Consider the following 20,915-nt stretch of genomic DNA (forward strand, 5'->3'; position numbering starts at 1 on the left):
GATGAAGTCGTTGAAGGTGATAACGTCGAAGAGTATAAGAAAGCTGCAGGAAACACTTTGGACTTCAAGCGATCGACCACACCTTACGTCACAGTCGACCGCGAACGTGCACAGCTCAGGGAAAGTTTCTGGACTTTGCGCAATCGACCACAATGAACTCTATGGTCGACAGCTAAAACCCTGTAGGCGATTTTGGTTTTGGTCATTTGCCACGATCAACCGCTATGGGTTCTGCGATCGACTGCGAGTCGGGCTGAGCTAGACATCTAGTTTCCTATTCGCTTTAGGTTTTGTGTTTGATACATATTAAAACACGATTTTTCTAGGGTTTTCTAAGCAGATTGTATTCAGAAACAAGATAAGGAGATTGTTTCTTTGATCTAGAGAGATTGTGAGAGAGAGTTTTGTAATCTATTATTTCTCATAATCTAGATAAGGTATTTTTCTTCGACCAACTCAATTCTGTGTGTGTTTTCTTTTGTCTTCTTCGCAACCCACTCTTGATAATTTTGCGATCAAGGGTGCTCGTTCAGTGACTCGTATCATAAATATATGCAAGCAAGAATAATAATCACAAAAATAGATTAGCAATAATACAAAGCGAGGATCTTTGACTCTAGGTGATTAAGCCACAAATCAAAGAGCACCAGGCTCTGATACCAAAATGAAAGTACATAGAGGGGGTGAATAGGATAATTGCTAATCTAATCCGATATTAATGCTAATATTAAAACTAATTAACTAATATATCCTAACAAAGAGATATACGATGAGATATATAAAGATGTACAATTTAAACAATTGGCGATATAAACATGAATATAAAAACAAGAGAGATAGTGAATAAATGACAATCGCAAAAACAAAGCAAATGATCATGGAGTTTGGTCGACCCACGACCTACGTCTCTGCTCCCTCACCCTCGTGAAAAATCTCCACTATCTTAAATCAACTACATAATCAGTTTTCTAAGTTCACCGAAAACTTTTATAACTCTCACAATTGCAATCACACAACAAACTTATTACGCCCCTGGTTTCACACAATGCTGCAATCTAAGGTGAACCCAGAGATGTCAAACCCACCATGCACCCACACTTGTGCATAATCACGTTTTACCAATCACAGCAGTATCCTCTAGTGGAATCAAAGAAAAGTGCAGGTGCAAAATAGGCAAAATAAAGAGCTGAACACGATAGACATGATAAAGAAGGAGATATCTCATAAATAAAAATCATGTCTCAACAGAAATACATCTATTGTCTGTGATAAATAAATATCTCATCATAAATCAAATAATCATACTAAGACAAACTGTCTTTATAATATGGAGATGAAATATTAATGTCTGAATAAAAATATAAAATCTTCTGTGGAGCCTCTACTAATACTCATGTGATGGTGACTATGTAAGAACTCTGTCATCCTGCGGCTCTCCTTACCTCTGTACCGTCTCAAAAATAACAAAAAGAACTACATAAAGAGCGTCAGAGTACTACAGCAAGATCATCTCCATCCGCCCACAGGAGAAGGGTAGCTAGATGGAGTGGAGGCTTTATCTATAAGCATAGTCTACCTAGATTACTTTCCCTGCATTTAAGTAGAATTAATATTTAGAAATCAACAACACGAAATGTAGTATGTCGAGTGAAATAATCCAAACAAGGAAACCCTCATGTATATACCATTGTCTTAAATTGTAGATAACTAAATATTAATATCGAACTAAGAATAGATAATCTAATGAAATCAATAATTAGAAATCCACAACACGAGACTGGTACATCGAGCGAAATAATCCAAATAAGGAAATACTCATGTATATACCATTGATTCAAATTATAGATATCTAAACATTGATCCAAACTAACAAGTAAAGAAAACAGTAAAGAAATATAAAGATATCATTACATCGTATAATATCTTCCACAATCACTGGGAGATAAAATAAATACAAACATATAATCCCGTATACTTTCAAGAGCAAAATATCTCGGTCATATATCTCAAAGATGAGTTGAATTCACCACTGACATCTGCCTAAAACTTAGGCTATAAATCGACAATCTCAATGTCACGGATTACCGTGTAGGTATCCTGAACTGTGTACATGGCTCATTAGTCTCATCGCGATCTCAGCACGTAGCCTGAGTGCAAGAGACCTACCATATAGGTATCCAAATAGATGGCTCACAATCACCATAAATAGATGGTTTACCAGCCTCATCGCACACTCGTACAGGCGGACTGCTATACAAAGCATCCAAACCCATCTTAATGGCCTGTACATATGGAATATCGATGCACTACCTCATGTAGCACTAAATTGGGCTCATCAACGATATCCATCTTATGCATAAACTGTGTATAACTAATATATCAAAGTACTATCCCATATAGTACTTAGCTATGCTCATTAACGATATCCAACAATCACTACTCTATTATAAATAACCCAACTCTTGTCAAAATCCCCTTTGGGTTACTCATGTGTGTGCAAAGACACTGTACTTATGTATTCGTGAATTTATATGTATAGAAGTGCGACTCGAACCCCGCAAATATATTTCAAACAAAAATAAAACAAAACTCGGAAAATCAACCTTAGTAGTCGACTACTAGACTGAGTAGTCGACTACTCTGAGTTCATCCCGAACCTGGAGAATTTGACTAAGTGTGAGTAGTCGACTACTCTGCTATGAAACAGATTCTGTGAGTTGCATCAGGAAGGGAGTAGTCGACTACACACATTAGTCGACTACTCTGCTATGAAACAGATTCTGTGAGTTGCATCAGGAAGGGAGTAGTCGACTACACACATGATTAGTCGACTACTCTGCTAAGGAATCTGTGAGTTGCATCAGGAAGGGAGTAGTCGACTACACACATGATTAGTCGACTACTCTGCTAAGGAAATGTTTCTACATACTAAATTTTGAGACAAAGTAGCCGACAACTCATCTTAGTAGTCGACTACTCTGCATGCAACTAACATACGGGCATGCACAAACAGGACTTTAACAAATCAAACATGTACTTATGCAATTTTAAACCAGATTTAAATGATTTATAACATTAAACAGAGATTAACTTAATCATAAACATGGGCTTAACTTGGTTCAATTTAAAGTTAACACCTAATCTCTTCAATTAACTACATATATGCAATATGATGATTAAAAGCATGAAAAGATCTACACATGAGGAGGGAATAATTCGTTTTAAACTTAATTACAAAACCTAGATACCACAAACCTAGGTTTTTACATGATTAGATTACAAGAAAACTCCATTAATTAAATAAACTATGGTTTGCACATAGGTAAATCTCACTTAAAAAATTAAAAATGAAATTAATATTAATCCTAATGATCATGATCATATTTCTAACATAAACAGCAAGAAAAAATATTAGATCTAAGAAGAATTATAGATCTATTATCAAAATTGAACTTTTATCTCATAAAAATCAGAAATAAGTATGTAAACATTGATTTAATCACTTTAAATCATCTAATAATTAAGGGTGCAGGAGAGGATGAAGATGATCTTGCCTTAGGGTGCTGGTGGACTCCTCAATCACATGATGCAAGATCCTCTTTAACCATGATCACACTTTTCAGCTTTCTCCTCGACAAACACCTCAAAACTCTCCCAAAATTCACAAAATAGGGTCTAGGGTTTAAGGAGGGAGATGGCTGCTAAACTCACGAATTTTTATCTCTAAAATTCAGGTTTTATTGAATATTTATAGATATATAACAACCTGGGTTCGGATATAAACCAAAACCAACCCGAAACCTAAAATAAATCTGGAAACAGCCCCGTTAGTCGACTACTCTGGGTAGTAGTCGACTACTCACATCACAGAAATATGTTATGCATGTTTTGGCTATAACATTCACATCCGACCTCAAAATGTGGTGATTTAAGATGCGTTAGAAATCTACTGAAGAGACCTACAACTTTTATCTTTTGGGTTTTTCCAGATTCAAACCATATCTATGTGTAAAATATAAATAATCTTAACTGATCATTTTTCCAGATTCAAGCTCGTGCATGATTTCACTCCTATATTCACATATATATATATATATATATTGGATTGATCAAAAATTAATCCTTGTCATACTCAAGCATCAAAAGATATTATTTATCACCATATAACATATTTATTATTATTTATCACCATATGTTCAAATTTATAGGGTTTTGCATTCTTCCCCCTTAAAAGAATTTCGTCCCCGAAATTCCGTAATCGTATCTTATAGATTGATAATACCAGAAAAGCACGTTGAGGGGATAATCCAGACAAAAAAAACCTCACATACACATCTCGTACTATTAATCTCTAGATATGAAACATAGCAATATCTATAATTAACCATCTAGATTGCGAATACTCCCACTTAACTCCTAACTAAGCGAAACTAGTACGTCGGGCGAAAAATTCGAACAAGGAACCCACCCCATATATATACCGTGCGTTCTGAATAATTAGGAGCTAAGTGTTAATACCACCATGCTTGCGTTAAGTATAGATATGAGCATATAGATTATCATAGACACAGGTAGACCGTAGTCAAACAATTTACTTGCTCAATTAGATGTGGGTCATCATGATGTATATTCTCCTCGCAACCCCAAGAAACCTTCTCAGCTCCTTTCTAGTTCCATTGAACTTTGACTAAGGGTATCATTTTATTTCTAAGCTTCTTGCCCTCCTTAGTAAGTATACATCCAACAATCTCAATCGTAGTCAAATCATCATGAAGCTCAATCTCCGGTGCGTGCAACACTCGCTGTCGTACCTCGTCATATAGATATTTCTTAAGCATTGAAACATGGAAGACATCATGTATACGCGACATCGATGTTGGAAGATCTAGCCAATATGAAATGGTTCCAATACGTTCCACTATCCTAAGCGGACCAATATACCTCGGGGTAAGCTTTCCCAGTCTACCAAATCGCTGAACTCCCTTTATTGTTGATACTTTCAACAATACATAGTCCCTAACCTGGAACTCTAATGGTTGTCGTCTCTGATCTATATAACTCTTTTGATGACTTTACACTATAAGAATGCACTCCCGAATGACTGCTACCTTCTCCGTAGTCTGTCTCACTAGCTCTGGTCCAAGTAGTAGGCTGTCCTCAGGCTCTGTCCAACAAATATGCGATCTACAAGGCCTCCCATATAACACCTCATATGGTGACATGCCATTAGTCGCTTGATAACTGTTGTTATAAGCTAATTCGATTAACACATGCCCACAACATATCCTTCAACACTTGGTTGACTCTCTCCGTTTGTTCATCTGTCTACGGGTGGAAAACACTAGAATACGACAAGTGGCAACCAAAAGAATTCTGGAAGCTCTTCCAAAACTATAAAGTGAAAACCGATCCTTGGTCTGATACCATCGTCTCTAGAACTCCATGCAATCTCACAATCTCCTGAATGAATATCCTTGAATAAGTCTCTGCCAAGTAAGTTGTCTTTTCTAGAATGAATTATGACGACTTTGTCAACCGATCAACTATTACCCAAACTAATCATTCCCTCTTTTTTTATCTCGGCAATCCTACAATGAAGTCTATAGAAATATCTACCCACTTTCTCCCGGAATGGGTAAAGGCTGTAGGTTCCAACTGGTCTATAATGTTCTACCTTCACTTACTGGCAGGTAAAGTACTTAGCTACATACTCCAAAATCCTTTACGCATGCTGCTTTGCTAACACGTCTTTCCAAGTCCTTGTACATTTTCGTCGTGCTTAGGTGTACTATATACTTGGAATAATATGCTTCATCAAATAAATCCTTTTTAAGCTGTGGATAACCCAGCATCACTAGCCGACCCTTCATTCGAGAACCCACATTTGTTTCGATGGTTCATTCTTCCTTAGTCTCTATAGAAGTCCCCTTCTTTCGGATTTTAATCTAAGATTCTCCTATCTGGGTGCTGATCTTTCTATCACTCTAAGATGACAGCATTGATAAAGCTCCTAAGGAAACACTGCATCCGCTAATTTCCTGCCTAAAGTTAAACTAGCTGAGGGTGTAAAGATTCGATAGAATAAACATTACAAAACTGTAAGCTCACAACGACACTTCCTACTCAACACGTCTGCTACAACATTCGTCTGATACTAAGTCACAAACTCGTAATCTTTAATAAACTCGACTCTTTGTTGCTGCTTCCAGTTAAATTTATAAAAAGGTATTTCAAACTCTGATAATCCATATATAGCTTAAATCGTATATAGCTTAAATCGTATTCCATACAAATGATGTATATACTTCTTTAGTGCGAAGACCGCTACTGTTAACTCCAAATCATGTGTGGGTAATTTTATCCATGAGTCCTCAATTGCTTTGAAATATAAGTCTTTACTCTCTAGCTCTGTGTCAAAACACCTCTAAGATTCGATAACTACATATACATGTAAACAGCCAAAAATCTTATCACTGCTCAGAATAACCATCACTGGTGCTATAATCAATATAGTCTTCAAAGCCGCATATGTTTTCTGGCACTCAGTGCTCCAAATAAACTATACTCTCTTTTTCGTAGGCATGTAAGTGACGTCAAAATTTTCAAAATCTTGAAGTAACTTCTTATACTAGCCGATCAAACCTAAGAATCTATGAATCTCTAATAGCTAGTATATGTACTGGCAATTTTAGTCTACCCCCTGTGTTGTTTTGCATGTAACATACATTATAAAAATGAAAATTTGATGAAACTAATGGGACTTGGAATCTAATCCATCATATCACTTATATACCAATTTTGAGATTATTTGCATAGTGTTAATTACCCGAAATAAATCATTCATTCCAGATAGTAATGATTTTTCTGCTACAGTTTTGATAGGTGTAGTTTGCTGAGAGTATAACACTTACTATACACTATGCATTGATATAATATTTTTATATTATAAAATTATACTCATAATAGAGTCATTTGGAACTAGTTTCATGCATTTTGGATATTAATTGTTATACCATCCATTCACCTAAATCTGCTACATATACACTACTGGTGCTGCTGTGCATGCTAGAGATATTGAATGTAATCATCTAGAGTGTAGCTTATATCATAATATAAGTTTTAAGTTAGAAAATTATAAAAGACATAGTATTTATAATCTCATGTAGGTATACATGTATATAGGACAGAGAATCTTGGATTCATTTGTTGGCCGAGAGGATCCCAACATAATCGGTACGTAACATTTCATTGTTTCCTCTCAAGTCTTTAAGAGTTCGATTGATTACTTTCTTAAAATTTCTGCGAGTTAGTTTCTCATGTTAATTTGTATATCTTATCACTTCCGTAATGTTCCTATTTGATTCACTTCATGCATTGGCTCTTTGTGATTGCTTAGCCATTATTATCCTAATGCTGTTTATATCAGTTTTATATCTTTGATATCCTCGAAAGATTATATTGCAACATTTCGACTTGCTTCGATGATTCGACTATTGGTAATGATAATATTCCATTATTTGTTGATAATTAATAGTCTATATTCATAGATTATGCCATGTGTGAAGTAAGCTTCACCGGTGGGTGGTAATAGTAATGTGTCCCGGTGGGGACAATGCCCTGTGTGAGGACGCTCACCGGTTGGTGTATAAAGACATGCACGGTTTATTGATTATCCCATGATTGGAGAGTTTAGAACCCTGAATATTAGACCTTGATTATTCATCTTTACATGTTATTTCATTTCGGTCAATGATAGTGATATAAGAATGACAACTTAATGTTGAGATCCCTTTGTTCAAGTTTGATATCTATGTCTATCATTTTTATTCGTTCCCTTGTGTGGTACCCGTGATTTTTATGGTTACCTATTGGGCCTTAGGCTCACCCCTATTGTTTCTGAATCCACTCGCAGGTCATACTACTGGCAAGGATAAGGGGATTGCAGACCCTGAAGTTGAAGATTAGCTCCGGAGGAAACTCTTAGTAGGAGTTAATTTATGTTCACTCTTGTAGTGTTTTTGACTTATAAAACCTGTACTAATGTTGTAGCCACTGCTACTATTGTAATATTTTGTAGTTCTCTTTAGTGTTCTTCTATTTTGGTATTCTATGGACTCTGATGTCAACCTCGTGATCCTGAGTATTGCATATACATCTCCACTGCCTTGTTTTTCACCCTTCAGTATATATATATTGTGATGTACATAAAGATTTAGCAGGTCGACCATTCTTATTACAGATGGTCATGCCCAAATTTTAATGTACCTCCCTGAGGGGCGTTTCAAATCCACTATCACACCGGGTTTTGGACGCTCACCCAAAAATATTTACACCACACAATATCGGTTTTTAACGCTCACCGATCAACGTTTACAATCACTCACAATATAACTACACAAATCCCACCTTAAAGGTTGGCCTCTCACGTGCCTCCCTCAAGTGCTCAGAATTACTTCTAACTAGGCTTTACTACCGACACCACTCCTCTTAGGACCGACCACGACTCTCACCTCTACACTCCTCTTGATGTATTTGTGCAATACAAAGTGAATCCTCACAATTAAGTTCTCAATACAAATAAATTGTTCTCTATAATGGATGAGAACACAATATAGGCTCACTCTCTAAGGTTACACTCACCACAACCCCAAATTATACAATATATGAAAATACTTAAGCTCAATGGTTGTGTGTAAGGAATGAGAAAATAAAATCAAACTCAATTAAAGTCTAGCAAATATAAATATTACAATATAAATGTAAACAAGTTAGATAATTGAGTTGAGAAAACTTCTCTAGAACAAGAGAGATGGAGATGTGAAATGGAAAGCTCAAACCAAAGATGATTTCCTCTTCTTGTGAAACATTCTTAACAAAACCAATTTTGTAAACAAACACATAAAAGAACTTAAACCACACTTAAAACTTGTTTTTAAACTCTCTTTTCTTGGTTCAGAAGTGCAATAGTATGTGGTATATATAGGATGAAGAAAGAGAGTCCAAAATCCAAGTGAAACCCAGTAAAAAGACAAAAATAAGGGAAATAAAAAACTAACCGTTACAGCATCAGTCAACTGACGGGTTTCATCAGTCAACTGATGAGCTGACCATTATAGGTATTTTCCAGCTCATCAGTCGACTGACGACCTTATCACTCGACTGATAACCTCATCAGTCGACTAGTCAGTCGATCAACATAAAAATAGAAACTATTGACTATTCTAAGTGTTTTCATCAGTCGAATTGACACTTGCATCTGTCGACTGATAACACATTATCAGCCTAATTTAAATAGTAAAACTGATTTTTAAAGAGCCTTTAAAAATAGCAACTAAATTCAGAAAAATATAAAATTTTGGGAAATATTTATAGACATGATAATAAACATGTTACAGAAAGAATTTTTCAAATTGCATTCCCCATTATGAGAAATCTCTTCATTTTGCAATAATGTCCAAAACATGAAAATGTGATATATTTAAAATTTGATGTTTTGACATAAACCAAAGTTTTGAAAACTATTGTATAGCTTTATAGACTTGATAATAGGTATAACATATTGTTCTAAAGTCTATAACCTAAAAACACAATATATTTCCAAATATAATAGAATATGAAAAATATGAATGTGTATATGAATATATATTTATTTCATATCTACATAAATAAACCAAAACAACTTAACCATATGAAAACAAACATATATATATATATATATATATATATATATATATATATATATATATAATTTGTTTCATTTTTAAAGTTGAAATCAAAAACTAAAATTTGTGTGTGTGTGTGTGTGTGTAGATAGATAGATAGATAGATGACTATATATTTAAAAACCAAATACGTGTATGTGTATATATGAACTTAAAGTATCTACACACAAATATAAACCTAAAACTAAAATTACCCAAGCTTAATAGATCTTCATTGAACCTATTCTTGGTAAATATTGTGGATGAAGCTTGAACTTGGATCTTGACTTGAATTGCATTGCTTCACTCCACTATTCTGCCAAGCTCCATTGGATATGATCGTGAAAACTCGATTTTATCCATCCTCCAACTCATTGTTTGCCTAGAATAAATACAAAAATACAAATACTAGATAAACAAAGTTAGTCGTAAATTGTTTGTAAAACATCATCAAAACAAAAAGGCCAACAGGTGCGTTTTTGGAGTTTTACATCCCAAATTTCTTCACCAACTCTCTTGTATACTTTTTTTGTGAGACAAAAATTCCATCATTACCTTGTTTGACTTGGAGTCCAAGGAAAAACGTGAGTTCTCCCATTATACTTATTTCAAATTGCTCTTGCATAACTTTTAAAAGTTCCTGCACAAAGATTCATTAGTAGCTCCAAAAATAATGTCATCAACATATACTTGAACTAAGATGAAATCACTTTTTTCTTTTCTAACAAACAAAGTATTATTAATTTTTCCTTTTGAAAAACTATTTTGAACAAGAAAACTAGAGAGGCGAGCATACCAAGATATTGGAGCTTAATTCAAACCATATAAAGCTTTTTAAACCCAGTAAACATGATTTGGAAGCAAAGAATCAATAAATCTGGGGGGTTGCTCGACATAAACCTCTTCATCAATAAAATTATTTAAAAATCCATTTGAAATAATTTAAAATTTTTAAAGCTAGGAAAATCCAAAAACATATGAATTGACTCCATTCTCGTAACTGGTGCAATAGTTTTGTTATAATCAATATCATCCTCTTGATTGTATCATTGGGTGACCAATCTAGCTTTATTTCTAGTAACTATGCCAAATTCATCAAGGTTATTTTGAAAAACCCATTTTGTTTCAATAACATGAAAATCTTTTGGTCTAGGAACAAGTTTTCAAACATTATTTCTTTAAAAATTGTTTAATTCATCATGCATGGCTAAAACTCAAAACTCATCATTTAAAGCATCATCAACACATTTTGGTTATATTTGAGATAGAAAAGCAACATTATCACATTCACTAATTGCTTTTGAGCGAGTCATAACGCCTTTTGAGGGGATTTCAATGATTTGTTCCTTAGGATGATCCAGTGCAAACTTCTAAATTTTGGAAAGCTCTCCTTGATCATCTTTTCGGTTACTTTCAAGTTATCCCTCTTGAGTCCTTGATGTAATCGTTGAAGGCGGGTTACTTATTTGCAATTGTTCCAATCCTCCTTCAATGTCATCATCTTCCCTAATAGGCAAAAAAATCTTACAAACTAATATTAGTATCATTAAAGGTAACGTTTATAGATTCTTCAAAATCGAGTGTTTGTTTGTTGAAAACTCTATAAGCCTTACTCTTTGATGCATATACTAAAACTATTCCAAAATCTATTTTTGAATTAAATTTATCATGATGATCTTTAGTGTTCAAGATAAAATATTTGCAACTAAAATTCCGAAAATAGCTTATGTTGGGTGTCTTACCAAAATAAAACTTATAAGGTGTTTTCTTGAAAATAGGCCTAATCAAAACATGATTTAAAACATGGCAAACCGTGTTAATGGCTTCCGTCCAAAAAAACTTTGGTAAATCAAAGGAATTTATCATAGTACGTGTCAGCTCTTGTACGGTTTGATTTTTTCATTTAACAACAACATTTTATTATGGTGTTCTTGGTGCGAAAAACATATGAGTAATACCATGATGGTCACAAAAATCACTAAAATATTTATTTTGAAATTCACTACCATGATCACTACGAATTTTGACAATTTTCAAACTTTTTCATTTTCAACCCTTTTTACAAATGGGAAAACTCATCAAAACACTAATCCTTATTTTTAAGAATTATGATCCATGTTAAATGAGAAAAATCATCAGCCAACACAAAAACATAATGCTTTCCTCCTAGTGAGGCAACACGCATAAGACCAAAGAGATCAAGATGAAGTAATTGCAAAGGTTTAGTGGTGGATACCTCGTTAATAGATTTAAAGGAACTTTTTATTTGTTTACCTTTGGCACAATCTTCACATTTGGAGTCTTTAACAAAATTTAGGTTTGGAATTCCTCAAACCAAATATTTCTTTGATAGCTTGAAAATTAATTTCATGTTTGCATATCCAAGCCTTTTGTGCTAAATCCAAGAATCACCATCCACCTCGGCAAGACATTTTACATCTTGATCTACAAGCTCATTCATCTCAAAAATATATACATTAAGTTTTCTAAGGGCAACAAAAATAATTTTATCTTTGAGGCTAACAATACATTTATCCGGTTTAAAAATAATGTCATAGCCTTTATGACTTAGTTGACTAATACTAAGAAGATTATAATTTAGTCATTTAACTAAGTAAACATCTTCAATGATGGGAAAAGGTTTCTTACCAATATTACCAATACCAATAATTTTACCTTTCTTGCTATCGAGACATTATCTCCTTCCATCCTTGATAGGGTTACAAATAGATCTTTATTGCCCGTCATATGATGAGAGCAACCATTATCAAGGTACCATACTTCCTTACGTCTTGTGCGAGACGTTCCCTACAAGTTTTAGTAGATAATTTAGATACCCAAATCTTGGGTCCTTGAACGTTAGTACTCTTAGTACCCTTGGGTACCCACATCAATCCATAATCATAAATAATATTTCTAAATCTCCAATTAGTGGAGATGTGACCATGTCTCATGTAATAAGTGCAAATAAAATTTTTCTAGTGAGTAGGTGCATACGATTGATAAAATCTTTTTCTACCAAAATGAGGGTGAGCATGACTAGATTTCAATAAGACAATTTCATTGTTTAATCTCTCAATTTTGACCTAAATTGTTTGTTTTCAAAATTAAAATCTCCAATTATTTTATCTTTTAAAGCAATAACATCATTCATTGATGATTATAATAATTCAAGTTTTAAAATCACATGAGTTGTGCAATTTTTTAAATGAAGAATATTCTTTGGCTAACTTTTTAAACTCAAAATTTAATTCAACAAGTGTTGTCTAATTCACATTTCATATCTTCGGAATCAGATATTATCTCATCATCATGAGCCATGAAGCATATATTTGGATCTTGAAAGGTACATTTGGCGGCTTCTTCATAAATATTCAAATTGCTAGGTTCGGATTCTTCCCATCCCGCATACATAGCCTTATTCTTCTTATACTTCCACTACAACAAAATACAACATTGCCGACGAAACAAAAACGTCGGCAAAAGTTTAAAAAACGTCAGGAAAAATCTTTCCTGACGCAAAATACAGCGTCGCTAACGCGTCGCCAAAAGTGCATCAAGGAAAGTATTTGGCGACGTAAATACACTGCGTTGCCAAAAGTACACTTTTGGCGACACGTCATGCGTCGAGAAAAGTATATCTTTTAGGACGCATAATATTTTACGTCGGCGAAAGTATACTTTTAGCGACGCATGCAGTGTCGGCAAAAGTATAGCTTTTAGCGACGCAAAATTGTTCGTTGCTAAAAACTGTACTTTTGGCGACGCAAGTTAGCATCGATAAAAGTGCAGCTTTTAGTGACGTAGAATGAAGCGTCGCTAAAAGCTAAACTTTTGGCGACGCAAGATAACGTCGCTAAAAGCTGTACTTTTGCCGACACAAGATAGCATCGGCAAAAGTATAATTTTTGGCAACGCATAATTATGCGTCCGTAAAAAGTATAATTTTATCGACACTAATTTGCATCGCTAAAAGTAATATCTTTTCTGTCAACTACAAGCCTACACTGAACCTGAACATCCACAAAAAAATTGCTCCCATTCACATCAACAAAAAAACCAAACATCAAATTATACTCCAAACAAGTTGGCATATTATGATAAACAAAGAATTTGCTCCCATTGCAAAATAATTACATTTATTTCCATTTCCAAGTCAACACTCAAAGGCCTGTTTAAATATTCTAGTTTGCCATATTCAGTGTTTTCCATTTCAGAGAATGACACATTATAAGATTTACAGGAAACTAAACTAAGTTGAAAAAAAGAAAACTTGAAGTGAAAGAACAGCACGATCAGTGAACCTCTTCACAGATGAAGGTATATTCACTGGTAGAGTTTTTGCGACTCTATCTAACTCCTTTGTTGCTTTGCAGTCACTCTATCAGGGCCACAGTACATATCCATAAGCTCTTTCATGTGTGGTAGCCTTTCCATCAGTTCTTTGATTATTTCCTAGTAGGGCCTGTTCGTTTATTTCCTAAAAACCAAGAAATGGAAATGAAAAAGGTGGAAATCTCAAAATAACCCATTTCTTCCATTTCCATCCCTAAAACTCACCCACAACATCCAATAAAATATTATTTTCATCCAACAACTCATCCACATCATCTAATAAAATATTAATTTTATCTAACCACTCATCTACCACATCTAATAAAATATTATTTTCATCTAACAACTCATCCATCACATCTAATAAAATATTATTTTCATCCAAACATCACTCAACTCATCTCTTTTCATCATTTCAAATCACTCACATCATCGAATAAAATATTATAACAATTCACCTCATCTCATTAACATTTCATTTCTTAGTTTTCATCCCAAAAAGTTGTGAAAACACTTTTCTTAATCTTTCTTCACATCACCCAATAATACAATGACAACTCATCTCATCTCATTTCATTTCTTATTTTTAAGAATGAACCAAACAAAAGAAAACAACAAAACTACAGGAAATAGGTGTCTTATAATTCATTTCCTTATTTTTTTCGCCAACCGAACAACAACAAAACTATTTTTCTTAAAAAATCACTCACATCATCCAATAATAATGTGACAACTCATCTCATCTCATCTCCATTTCTTTTATTTCCTTTTTTTTAGCCAACCAAACAATTCAAAAATCCATTTTTCTTAGAAATAGTTTTCTATTTCTTTGATTTCCCATTTTTTTAAGGCAAACGAACAGGCCCTTAGAGAAAATGCAACATCAGATTATCAGCTACATATATATTGCTCAAACAAATACTACTATATATTTTATAGCGCTTAGATACAATAACATGTTCTTCGGTAAGACTTAAAAATACTACAGATGGATCATTAAGTAGGGGGAACAGAAGTAAGATTTTCAAGCAAAATCATAGCAAAGATCATGCAGACAGAGACTAGAGGCATTTAAAAATTACGCAAAAAGAAAATTACAGACACCCTAACCCATCCATCTCCAACTAGTAGGAAGAACATACAACATCGGCAACAACATGATCTAGTGAAGGAACATATCCGTGCAGTTCATCACTGCCTCCATGACCTAAAATTTTAAAAGATAAACTAGTTGTAAACATCAAACAGATGTCTGAATACTTTAAAATCAAAAACAGAACCTATGACACAAAACATTATCGGTTTGTGCTTTGAGATAGTCATAGGGTATTTCCAGAAGAGTCGTTGCATTGAAGGAACTACATATGGTAATACATTCAAGAACTCTATTGCTTCCCATACTAATCTTTAGAAGCAAATGACAGATGACCATGAATGAAAGAAAGCTGATAACAATGAGTAATGGTAACACTACTACTCATAGCACACTATTCGTGTTTATTATTTACACAACTTACAGAAGTACTACAAAAACATTTAGGGTGCATAAGCCATAGACATTCAAGAAATAAGAAGAGAGTCACGATGATCCCACATAAGGAAAAGGAGATACAGGTTTTCGATTTTCCTTCACTAAGAAAGATATAAGTACATCCATGCAGCATAGAACAAGTAATAATGCTTCTCATTGCCAAATAGAAGAGTAAACAATAACTAAACTGTTGGTTGACTGCCTAGTGGTCACACATCAATATGAATTTGAGAACTCTAATTAATTTGCTATAATAACTCTCTCAAAGTTAAAGGATAGTTAACCACAGTATCTATGTGACATAATAGTACTAAGATAGTAAGTTTACAAGAACATTAATATTATGATGTTACCTGTGACTCCGTCATGTATAGAACAAGCCGGCATCGATGATTCCAAGCACGATAATTCATTTTTTATTTCTGCAAAAGAAAAATATGGAGAGAATCAAGCATACAAAAAGAAAGTCTGACTATTATCTTATACCAGCAAAAACGAAAAGTTATTATCATACATCAGACACAGGTTCTATTTCTCATATCTCTGTACTATTTCTGCAGTATATTGTTAACACACCAAAATATCACCCATTTAGCAAAATAGTAGTACATGGCCAAAGGGCAATCTCCTTTGGTACATGTACTACTTAATATTGCATTCACTCTCAATTATCAACCACTCTCAATTATCATCCAGTATAATATAAAAACAGAATATGGAAATTGGATGACTCATTTACACAATTCATGAAGCTGTAATTTAATAAAACCCTTAATACTTAAAGTAGCCATATGCTGCATGGAAAATAAACCTCAGCAATATTCTTCACCAGCTCGGATTCTTTTCCTACAAGCTCCTGCAGATCGTGAACTTTTTCTGCAATCATCTTTACTGTCCACTGCCTGAAAATATACACTTTTCTTGATTATAAGTCCCACACATTGATCAGACCTACATACAAATATAAATAGAAGTAGAAATCCCTGACAAATAACAAAGGAGAAACCTTTCCATTAATGAAAAATAACTAAAAAAATAAATAATAAGAGAAAAAAATTCTAGTATCAATAAATTCATATAACTTCATTGATGCAAAATATCATGGATATTACCTATGACTCCAAGCACCTTCACTTTTTGGTGCATATGAAAGGATTAGTGCAGATAACTAAAATTCGTCCACAAATAATGATAGCTCCTGCTTTCTTGATAGGACAAGCTTCCTACCGAATGATGAATGCCACTGTTATTCAACAATAAACATAACTGAAGGTAGAATAAATCTCTGACAGTTGAGCATAATATTCCTGTTATAAACATTAGTAGTGCTTGCCACAAAAGGGCTCAATTGCATGTTTCTAACAATAATTCACATGACTTCCTATGCAAAATTTCTAATGAAGCCCTTGAGTCTAAAGAGCCTCAGAAGTACAAATGTAGGTGGATATCTCAAGAGAATATCTGCACCTGAATTAGATATTAGAATTTATAAAAACAGTCCTATTAAGGAATCTCAAAAATATATACCAGTGCTAAAATGTCCAAATTCTTGTAATCTAAACTAAATAGACACAACCATCTTAATGAGAAGTTACCATTAATATTATAGCACTTTAGATAAGCAACCAAAGAAAGTAAGGACACTTAGAGAAAATAAACATGTTACTGTCATCAGGAAAAGGGAAAAAAAACCTGGAATTCCATGCACTCTTGAAGTCATAACTGAGAATCAAAAGTGCCCTGGTATGCTTTAGAACTTCACTTTCAAGAAATTGATCAAAATCACATCCACAGTTTGCATCATCAAAGGAACCTTTGTTTATTACTTCACTTTCAAGAAATTGATCAAAATCACATCCACAGTTTGCATCATCAAAGGAACCTTTGTTTATTTGTGACCTGATTGACTGTTTATATCTTCTATTTGCATCCATATATACATTCAGAGCAGCATTATACAACTGGGGTAAAACAAGAATTGAGATAGCCAATTTATGATCTTTATTCCAGAAAACTTTCTTGTCATATTATACCACATGCAACTCTACTGTGTCTTTATTGAGGATGTCATCTGCTGATTGACCTAAAATGCAAACGGGGATAGTGAACTACTTGGACCTTCATATGTGAAACAGAAAAGTAACTACTAACCTCTTGACATGCGTGCTCGATATGATAGTCTTACACTCTGAGTTGCATAGCCCTTCAGTATCTTGTTCAACAAGCTGCAAAGGAAATTTAATTACTACACACGAGCATTGTCATGTGAAATAAAAAAAAAGTAAAATTTCAAAGAACCACTATAAATTTATAAAAGAAAATGTACTATTTTGTATTAAAAAAAGAAGTTGATTTTACCTCCAATTTGTCCCCTTTCTCAACAATATCAATCTGCAGAATCCAATCCGAGTTAGATATTGCATATAATTTTTAGATGGGAATTTCGAGTTAGATATTGCATCTTTCTCTAAAAAAAATTAATGATATTATCAAATGTGATTATGGTACAGTCATTTTTTTTAAATTATGAGAAGAAACGTGAGAACTTTCTCAAACTCTCATTCCTAGCTACCCCACTTACCATAAACAACTTTAGCTCCTCGCTTTCTCTACCAAACAATGGAAAAGATAACAAGCAGCACAAACCAAATTACACAACAGCTAAGTTACCTGATGCAGTAGCCGAGTCAGGACAGAACAAGAACACGCAATCCCCGACCGCAGCCGTGATCTCTCCGTCGGAGGGGCGAGCGCTGCTCCAGCGGACGGCGACGATGTCGTCGGCGGTCGAGCAAGAGGGAGAAGCAATAGGATCAATGACTTGTTGGAAGGAGGGGCCAATTAGGGTTTCGGAATCGTAGAGGGGAGAAGGAAAGTGGGAGATGATGAGGAGCGAGGAGGTGCCGTACGCGAATCCATGAGGATGCGCCAAAGTCGGGGATGAAATCGATGGCAGATTTGCGACGGCGGGGGGGGGGGGACGATCTGAGATCTGAGAGAGGAGGGGGAGGAGATCGGTTATGTCTTCTGCACTCGAGCAAGAGGGAGAAGCAGTGGGATCGATGACTTGTTGGAAGGAGGGGCCAATTAGGGTTTCGGAATCGTTGAGGGGAGAAGGGAAGTGGGAGATGACGACGAGCGAGGAGGCGCGTACGCGATCCATGAGGATCCGGCGAAGTCGATAACATGTATCGGTCAGTTAGGGGTCGGGGGGACGATCTGAGATCTAAGATCTGAGGGCCTGTTTGGGTTCGTAGGTGGTGAAGGGAAGTTAAAAGGAAACTGAGTGAAAGGAAGGGAAGGGAAAGGAAGGGAAGGAAAGGGAATTCCCTTCTCCTTGGTTACACTCCAATTTAGGGGTAACAATTTTTATACTATTAGGGGGTGAATCAAGGTGAATGGAGGTGAATTAACTTCACCTCCTAAACAATTTTTATACTATTAGGGGGTGAATCAAGGTGAATGGAGGTGAATTAACTTCACCTCCTAAGTGTTCCCAAACAAGGTGAATGGAGGTGAATGGTGGTGAATTAACTTCACCTCCTAAGTGTTCCCAAACAAGGTGAATGGAGGTGAATGGTTCCACTAACTTCTCTTCACCCTCATTCCCCTCAATCCAAACAAGCCCTGAGGAGAGGGAGGGGGGAGATAGGAGAAGAGATGAGACCGAAGGGGTTCGAAAGGGCCCTCGGCATTAATTTCGAGGGGAGGAAGGAGGTGTTGAGTGGGGGGCGTTTTAGATAGAGAGGGAAATGAAAAAAAAGAGGCGGAGGAATTAAAAAGTAGGCGGGGAAATGAAAAAAAGGGGAGGATTTGGCGACGCACATGAATAGTAAAACGTCGACAAAAGTATAGTTTTTAGCGACGCAATAGTTTTGTGTCTCTAAAAGCTATACTTTTGCCGACGCAATATAGCATCGGTAAAAATATTTACTTTTAGTGACACAAAACTATTCGTCGCTAAAAGCTACACTTTTGCCGACGCTAACTTGCGTCGCCAAATATATACTTTTTTGCGACGAATATTTTTACGTCGTTAAAAGCTATACTTTTACCAGCAAAAATGAAAAATGTCGGGAAATCCATACACTTTTACCGATGCTAAGTTAAAACGTCACAAATAATATACACTTTTAGCGACGCTAATTATAAACATGGGGGAAAATATATTTTTTGCCGACGCTAACTAAAATCGTCGGGAAAAACATAGTTTTTTGCGACGTATTTAACCATGCGTCGGGAATAAGCATCGGGGAAAGTACAATTTGTTGTAGTGTTCATGTATTTTTCTTTTACCTTGGGGTAATCTCTTGCTATATGTCCTAGTTCATGGCATTCAAAACATTTTCCTACACGTGAAAAAGATTTGTTAAAATGATTATTTTTGAAGTTATTGTTCATCCTTACCAATCTTGATATTCTCTTGGAAAGATGTGCCACTTCTTTCGAGATATCAATTTCACTATCGGAGGAAGAAGATTCATTCTCAATTGCTCATTTGAGCGCAATTGATTTCATCTTTGGAGAAGGATCTTCATTTCCTCGTAAGGGTTCATATTCTTTCTCCTAGATCTTCTTCTCATGAACTTTGTGCTTGCCAATGAGGCCATCAAGGGTTAGTTTTGTGAGATCATTTGCCTCCTCTATTGCCATATATATATATATATATAGAGCAAAACTTCTGTCAACTTAAGTGGACGTCCACTAAGTTTCTTATCCATTGATGATCACTTGATTGAGCTACATTATGGATGATCCGTTCCGTTAAACTTGATCTACATATTCTAAAAGCTCAACACACCAAATTTGGTGTGAACTCGTTGTGGTTTGACCCTTCATCCACTCGTATCAATTTTAACGGTTTCGAGTGAATAGAACTTTTTACATGGCTCGACGGAGGGTCAAACCACAACGAGTTCACACCAAATTTGGTGTGTTTATATATATATATATATCGTCCTCACTCAATCTAGAAATTTCTAACGAACTCTATACATGATTCCTAGAAAACTCTATCATAGCTCCACGACTCGACACAGGAATGATCCTAAGGATGCTGGAACTAGAGCTCTGATACCAACTGTGACGCCCCTGGTTTCACACGAGGCTGCAGTCCAAGGTGAATCCAGAGATGTCAAATCTGCCATGCACCCACACAGTACAATAGCATGATTCACCATTACAGTAATATCTCTCTAGTAGAATCAATTAAGAACAGTGCAGGTACAAGCAGATACGAGAAAAGTAAAATACAATGAACATGCCAAGAGAAAGAAATATACAAAGAATATGATCATGTCCCAACTTAATAAAAAGAGTACAACTGATGAACTAAAATAAATGTGAAA

General features: G+C 35.0%; 1 pseudogene; it reads right to left on the reverse strand.

Moving 5' to 3' along the window:
- Positions 1,229-18,541, reverse strand: LOC109850842 (annotated as a pseudogene).

Source organism: Asparagus officinalis, chromosome 7 (genome assembly GCF_001876935.1).
Source record: "Asparagus officinalis chromosome 7, Aspof.V1, whole genome shotgun sequence".
In the NCBI taxonomy this organism is placed as follows: domain Eukaryota; kingdom Viridiplantae; phylum Streptophyta; class Magnoliopsida; order Asparagales; family Asparagaceae; genus Asparagus; species Asparagus officinalis.